At 29.2% G+C, this 8,099-nt stretch overlaps 1 long non-coding RNA gene across 3 annotated transcripts; it reads left to right on the top strand.

The window, feature by feature from the left end:
* The first annotated feature begins 1,049 nt into the window (after positions 1-1,049).
* Positions 1,050-7,887, top strand: LOC126833563 (uncharacterized). Of its 3 annotated transcripts, none has more exons than XR_007684967.1 (4): positions 1,050-1,375; positions 3,539-3,727; positions 7,486-7,646; positions 7,767-7,887. It is a non-coding gene; the product is annotated as an uncharacterized LOC126833563 (long non-coding RNA). The 3 variants fall into 3 exon arrangements; XR_007684968.1 differs by lacking the exon at positions 1,050-1,375 and adding an exon at positions 3,288-3,394; XR_007684966.1 differs by lacking the exon at positions 1,050-1,375 and having other exon boundaries at positions 3,294-3,727.
* Positions 7,888-8,099: the final 212 nt, after the last annotated feature.

Here is an 8,099-nt window from a genome sequence, read left to right on the forward strand (position 1 = left end):
GACCACGCCGGTACGCAGTTATCGGTTGCCCACCTGCGACGATGTGGCCCGGGATAAGTAGAGGTGGTGGATTTTAGAGGAGATGGGTGGGTGGGGGTGGGGGAAGCGAAGAGCCAGGCCTGGTGCGGGTGTGGTGCGACGAGAGAGAGAGAGAGAGAGAAAAAGTAACACGGCCGAGATACCTAATATTATTTGTATGGTACGGTTACAGGGTACTCCAAATGTGCTGCGACACAGACTCGGCATAAAAGTTGACGAAATTCGAAGACATTGTTTTGAAGCAGTCTTTCTCAAAGTGGGCGTTAGCGCCCCCCCCCCCGTGGAAGCATTCAGGATGCCTAGAGAAAACTGGGGGCGTTGAGGCGGTCTCGATGGCTGATGCAAAATAAAGCGAAAAGTGATGTTTTCCTAATATTCAAACTAAATTAAAATACCTACTACATCATTCATGTTAAGAACATTTTGATGTTGACAAACTCTTCAAGATGACGCGATAACCTAATTTGATCTATTCCTTATAAAATATTTATTAAGGAGTTAGGAATATTTTTTTTGCAAATATTAATTTAAATGTTAGACTGTGATGTGTAATTATTAGTTCAGTGGTTAAGACTTCTTTTTTTTGTAGTCGATTTATTTTTCGAACTTTTTTCTAACCTAATCTAGCTATTTTAAAAAAATGTGATTTTAAACGTTAAATATTAGATTTATTAAAAAAAGCATATGCCATGGTCTCTAAAATACTGTCAACTTTCGTTATGCTTGAAATACTATAAACACATTTTTTGAGCGTCACCCGACTTTCGGGACCTACTGTATTTTTACTAGGTATTCCTATACACATGTTCGGTAATGATATACCTAATTATAATGGATTTTATTATTTATTTTTTTTTTAATACACATGTGCAGTATTTACAAAATTATCGTTCAATGAGCGTACGGTGGTAGGTTGATAACGCTAACATGTGTCCACGTGACCTTTCGCTTATCCGCCTCCTCTTGTCAATGGTAAACATATTATGTATTGTAAATTGTTAATGGTTATTGCATGCTATTAAATGGACCTTTGAGACCACACGGCACTGCACTGGTCTACGGTCTGGATGTGTGAACGCCGAACGCGTTGATATACTGTTTAAAAAAAAAACAACATAAAAATATAGTATTAACAAAAAAAAAAAATAAAACTTGTAAATTAGTCGAAAACACAAAAAGCTATATATATTTATTATGTATTATATTATATTTTAGTATATTTAATTACAAAGTCCGATTGACAGAATATCAATGGAACCCAACTGTAGCAAATGACTGTAGAACTTGTTTTATTATTACTTTTCCATTCCAAGCCATTTGACAGCATTAAAATATGGTCAGTATAACTTTGTACTTTCTTAATGCCTATTCTTCCTGCATGCTAATAACTACAAAACTACATAACTTCTATTAATTTTTGTTGATTTAAAAGTTAATTTAATTAAAATTCCCAGATTCGTTTAGAAGTATTATATATTTTAACATTTTCCACTAAACCAAAAAAAAAAAAGTTAAGAAAATTTTAACACTGTTAAATATTAAACTGCTTAACATTTACGCTGCTGTGGGCCTTCCAATAAAACAATTCTAAATTGCTATTTAGAATAGATATTTGAATAAATATAAATATATTCAACTGAAAACTTATGTATAAAATATACCATAAATATTTGTCTAATAAATCTGTTAAAGATTTGTTAGGTAAATGTATACATTTTCTACATTATAATACTATTTTAAAAATAATTTTTAAACACTATTAGAATTTTGTATGTTTTAGCTGTTAGTATGTTATTTAAAAAATACTTATATATTTTATTAACAAATTTACAATAAAACTTAATTACTTGGGATTACATTTGGTGGTAAAAAACAGAAAAAAAGTACACCAAAGTTGTTTAAATAATAAATTACATTATTACGGCAAAACGTATTCATTAGTAAATAACTAACAGGTGTTATTGTTCGTGTTCGTTTGTTGAGTAATTAAAATTTCTGCAACAAACTACTACCTGATGCAAATTGTCTTTTCTTAGTAACAGGCATTTACAAAAGTGTATACATACTAATCTTTCATGTATGTACTAAGAAATTAAGTTTGAAGACATCAAGCGATTTAAAAAAAAAAGTTGTTGAATTTAACTGATTTAACGTTTATTTAAATGTTTATTATTCTGTGATAATAATTTTAAAGCACAAAGAACGATTGCAAGTTATGCAAATGCTTTAAACAATTTACCACAACCTTTTTATTGTTTATTTTAACTTTCCATATTTTATACAATATTATCGAAATCAAAATTGTTTTATTTTTTTTTTCGTGCGTCGAAAAGGATTCGATTACGGTGTTTAACCACGTGTGAATGAAAAACATGTGTACAAATATATAAATATTAGTTTTTGTCAGGTGTATAAAAATACACTTGCATTTAATAGACATTTGCTGCAAATATAATATCCTGTAAAAAATAATATCACAATATCTAATCTACAAAATGGGACAATTTTTATAAAAAAATGAATTTAACTCAAAAACATCTATGGTTCTTAAAAAACACACATTTTTCGTGTTTTGTTGGAATTTTCTTGCGTTTTCTCAATTGTTAAAGTCTAAAAAGACTTCTCGCATCATGTATAATGAATAATGATTGTAATACTATCGATAAAGAGCACAGGATATGACTTGATGTCTTTTTTTTAGTATTGTCAAAGTTTAGGTTTGTTGGTTGGTGCAGACCAAATGTACATACAACAGCAATAGTTACCATTATATGTTAGAATTTCTGAATTATTATCTGAACTCCAAAGTCAAAACAAAAGCATAGAACGTAGACAATTGCTAATTATTGAAGAGTACTATTTAACTTTTAAGACAATCTTATTAAGTAATTGCCATAAACTACCGCAGTTATTATTGTTAAGCTTCAACAATATCTACATAAATATATTATGTAAGTGTTGTAAATTAATATAATAATTCAACGAAAAACCACCATCCTCTTTGTCGTCGGTCGCCGATTAAATATTACAAGTAAAATATTGTTATTGTAAATTTAGATATTTGTTTGGTAAGTAGTAAAAAACAAATACTTGAGTCTGATACTGCGATGCAAAAAAAAAACCAATTATTATCACAAGCGTGTTTTATGGGGCTGTCGATTAGCTGTTTTATGACTTGGCTGTTGAATTTTGCACCATATAAATTCGGTTTTTTGTTTGTTTATATAAAGCGCCTTAAGTGTGATCGAGGATAAGTTAAATGTATTGGTACATATATGCACGGTCATTGTATAGGTACATAAGTACATGTATGAGTTTTAACTGAAGAAGGAAAAACGGGTTGTCTACGGTTTAGGTACTACTAATATTGTATAATAACCAAGTATAAGTTTACCGGCGGCTTTTGTCGAAAATGACAACAAAACTATTTTTAAAATCCAATACATACACTTGTAAAACGCTTAAGTGTTACAACGATTACAAATTGATAATTTTTTAGATTTTCCCTTAGCGACAAATAATTTATTTAACGTCAAAAAGGGTTGGAAACCACAACATAAACCGAGTAACCGACAAGTATGCACTATGCATGGTATAATAAAATGTAAAAGCGATATCACCATTTACAGTGCAAGAGGCGTTACCAAGTGTCATATACTTAAACGGATACAAGCATAAAATAAAAGCAGTAAGCGCTGTTGGATATTATTCATATTTTGTTTGTTTTATTCGAATACAGCTAATTTAATTTTTTTTTTAATGTAAAATAATAATTAACGTTGTGGTCGTCGAATGTTCAATTTTCCTGTAAAGATGTTCCTGTAAGAAAATGACACCTTTTACATCTTTTTGTGTATTATGGTACGCCGAACGGTATTCTCAACCTTTTTTATTGGAAGGAAGCTAACTTCGTGGAAGTTTATTCTTTATTTCGCTTTATTACATTTTTTTTTGTATAGTAATTGTATTTATTTGTATAAACTAATATATAATTATTTAATGATATGAGAGTTACATTTACATTTAAATGATAATTTATCACCGTCTAATACTAATATTATACCCTTTTTTTGTTCGCAGAAAAATTAATTAAAAAAATAGAATTTAAAAAAAAACACATTATCTTCAATATACAATCTTTTATCAGTTGTTAATATTTCTATGTAAATAATAATTTTTTTTTAAGGAAATTTTAGTCACCTTTTTGTTATTTCAGGATATTTTTAAGGATTTACTTTTTACTTTGGGTCTTTTTGGAAATCATTTTATTTTTACTAACTTTAGCATTTTTTTATTACATTTTTAAAGGATTTTTAACTCGTAAAATTCCGGGCCTTATAACAGTATTGACATATTTATTTTTGCTTCTTTATCGCTTAAACATTTCTCACCGAATCCAGAGTAACATGTGCATTGATAAAACATAAATTACAGTACAGTTTGTATACATATTATTTAATATACCTGAGCTTTACAGGGGGAGCCTGTTGCTGTTGAACCACGATAAACTCCGATAATAGCTTAAGTGATCACGTGTTTAATTAACGTGATTGCAAGCATCGCGTGTACTTACCTCTATCTGTTTCACACATTCTGCGGACTAATGGTGTTTGATCTATGTTAATTACCGTGCTGTTCGATTTTGTGCAACGAGTATAGTAATAATAAAATAATAATAATACTATTACTGAACGCCATTCATTTATGCGTTTTCACGGATACATAGGGAGTGCTACCGTGTTTAATACCATTACAGTACCACCGATTTGCGTTGAACTTAAACTGCATAAAAATTATACATCTACACAATAACTGAACGTTGCTCCAGCAATAATAATACCTATTAAAGTTTTTTACATGGTGTGTGTGTGTGTGTGTGTCTGTGTGTGTATGTGATGCTTTGTCAAAGGCGATGGAATTCACTATTACAGTAATATTCTGTGTACAAGTCAGCCATAAAAATATAATAGTATAAACGTTCAAGTTGAAACGATTAATAAGAACACGGCACAGAAGTGGGTTAAGACTTAAGGTAGATATACTGTTGTTTTTTTTTTGAAAAAAAATATAAAAATTAAATATCTACATTTTATGTGTAGGCAAGATTGAATAAAAGTTACTCGTCGTATTGTACTAGTGTATCTGTCGACATTATTAAAACGGATGAAATAAAGATTTATTATGATCATTATAATGGGAAATGTATTATTAAACAATAATTGTCACAACATATTTTTTACATAATCATTTTAACGAGAAATCAAACGTTAATTAACACAAATGTGTCGATAATATTTCCTTAATATAATAACTAATTATGCATGTATACAGTGTTAAACTTCAAACAAACATTATATTATCTACTTGTAATACATATTTCCGCTAAACCTCTACAAATCATAGAAAATATAATATATTCATACTTCGAGGTATTATTGTAGTTGGAAACATAAGTTACCTAATTGTTTATTGTACTGTTGTCGTAGACGTTTTCTTTTTAAAATTTTAACAAAGTTCATATTAAACTATTAAAAAAATGAATGCATTTGATGGAATACCTGAATTTACTACATTAGGAAGTAGAAATTGATTGTTTAAAATATTTTTTGCTGAGGTAAAACTATGCTACCCTATCTACTACCCCCTTTCAAAAATAATGTGGGTGGCAAGTGTGCATTATAACATCAAATAGGTACATAGACAGTACAGAAATATGTTTTATATTAGTTTTAAAATTAATACGAATAACTAATTTTATTGTATAAGCTTATACAACTGAGTTGAGTTAATTAAAATTCTATGTGATAAACAGCCATTTATGTAATTAGGTTCAATCCGGAAAAGCTATGACCATTGTTACATAAGTACACATTTTACTATATTAAACAAATAATAATTATAATAGTATTTTTAAAAAGTTGTTGATACAAATTAAAATGATAAGAGAAAAAAATGTATAAATAAAAAATAAAAAATTGTTAAATTTGTTGGATACAGCGTCTAGGTGTCAGTACAAAATAAATCTTAAATATATGTTGAAGAACAATTCATTCCACGTGGGTTAAATTACTTAATTAACGATTTTACAGATTCTCCTCTTTCATGGCCACTTTACTGCTCCTTTTGGTAACTTTCCCTACTACCTACAACCAAAATCATATTCCAAACGTCAACCGCTTATGGAATTTTTCTTATAAATATTAAAAATACAGCTTATATAATAATTATGATTATACAACTATTTTACCATTTTCCTTCTCCTCCGAAAAAAATCCAACGTGCCCCACTGAACAGTTTACAAATTACAGCTGCAACCAATTACATAATTTTATACAATGATTTTTAATTATGCTGTTTTAAATACCTGTAAATTTTAGGTATAATTTGTTTTTGTGTAAACAAACGTGGCTTAAGCAATAGTGGTAGGTATTAATGACAGCTAGATGGTCTACTTGGTCTGGAAATAGTCAAATTTACCAAAGATACTTATTCCTTTTTGTTAACAAAACTATTAATTTCTCAACACCGTTGTTTTTTTTAATGACAGTACGCATAAACTTTATCACATTCCGAGCATCAATAATTATTAATAATTTCTTAATTATAATTTTTTTCAGTATGTTATATTATCTAATCAGTTCTAATCTAGAAATTTGTTAGATATTAGATAATGTTCACAGTAAAGATCAAAGCTCTTGCCACCTGCAAGTGAGGTAGAATAATTATTAATGTTAAGTCAGAACAAGGGTTCGGCCAGCGTATTTCGTTTTATGTTCCAATTAAACTTAGTTATGTACTTAATTATTTTTATTAAGATAAAATTCAGTCGGTAAACGTGTATTATTCAAATATTATGTAAATTCAACTTTAACGTCACCTCGTCGCTGCTACAAGAGTAGTACCTAGTATAGTAAAATAATTGGTCATATAATGTATATATTATTTTTATGGTACGATATTTGTCGCTAAACCTATGTAAAAAAATAAAGTGCGCGGCAAATAAAAAAAAAGTGGTCCGAATTATGTTATTCGAAGACGCAGTTTTTTAGGGTGGCAACTCATATCAAGGATAACTACCTTTTACGTAGTTCTCTTTAAGGTATGTGCCAGAACCGTCGTGGTTCAAGGTTAAAGTGCGAATAATTTCTACACGCGTTCGTTGTATCATTTATATATACACATATAAGACTTGGCTGGTAGCAATATTTTGGTATCGCCGAAGCAAGGATCACAAAAGAACAACTAGCATTTTAAGTCTAAACGAATTCTCGGATTTTTTTTTGAAATTATTGACAGAACGAAGTATAATTACTATAATAATTAAATTAATAATCTTGTATTATTGTTTGTCTACCGAAATTATGGCAGTCGGCCTTCGAACGAAACCGTGCGCCACTAATTTGTGTGCATACAACAGTATGATAAATACAACAATTTGCTGTACAGGTTCATACACAATTTCAAAATGTAACGACGTATTCTTCCTCTGGGTTTTGAAATTCCGAGGGGAAATTTATTCTTGAACTTGGCTAAAACTTATCATTATCCGTCAATTGTAAAATAACATTCACAAGTTCCTTGACGACCTTGAGCTCTAGGGGTCACCGGTAAGTTATTTGCGCCACAGAACAAGTCCAGCTTTAGACATTTATTTTAAAATTACAATCGAAATATTATATTATAATATAAAATGTACACATTAAATTTACTCGCAAACTAATTTTCAGACTTGAAGACCTAAAAATTCGCTCATAAAAGTGCTACTTTCTTAGGACTTTTTTTCCTTATAAATGTACTCAACGTATACGATTTTTTGAGTGTATAATATAAGCAAAATGCTGTGTAGTAGTTAAGAAAACCAATCCTACTCAACCCCTTATATTAATTTTTCACTTAAAAAAACATACCTATAAATAATTGTAAGTGACACTACAGACAAGTCGTTTAAATAAATCAACATTTATACAATTATCATGTAAAGAACTTTAAATACAATTAATTTACTGCAATAAATGCAATTTCAATACGTTCATATTATTATGTTATAATAAATATTATTA

Source organism: Adelges cooleyi, unplaced genomic scaffold (genome assembly GCF_023614345.1).
Source record: "Adelges cooleyi isolate 19-005CV unplaced genomic scaffold, UGA_ACOO_1.1 ACOO_flye_CR_arks_rails_tigmint_CR_PRNA_2, whole genome shotgun sequence".
NCBI classification, from domain to species: domain Eukaryota; kingdom Metazoa; phylum Arthropoda; class Insecta; order Hemiptera; family Adelgidae; genus Adelges; species Adelges cooleyi.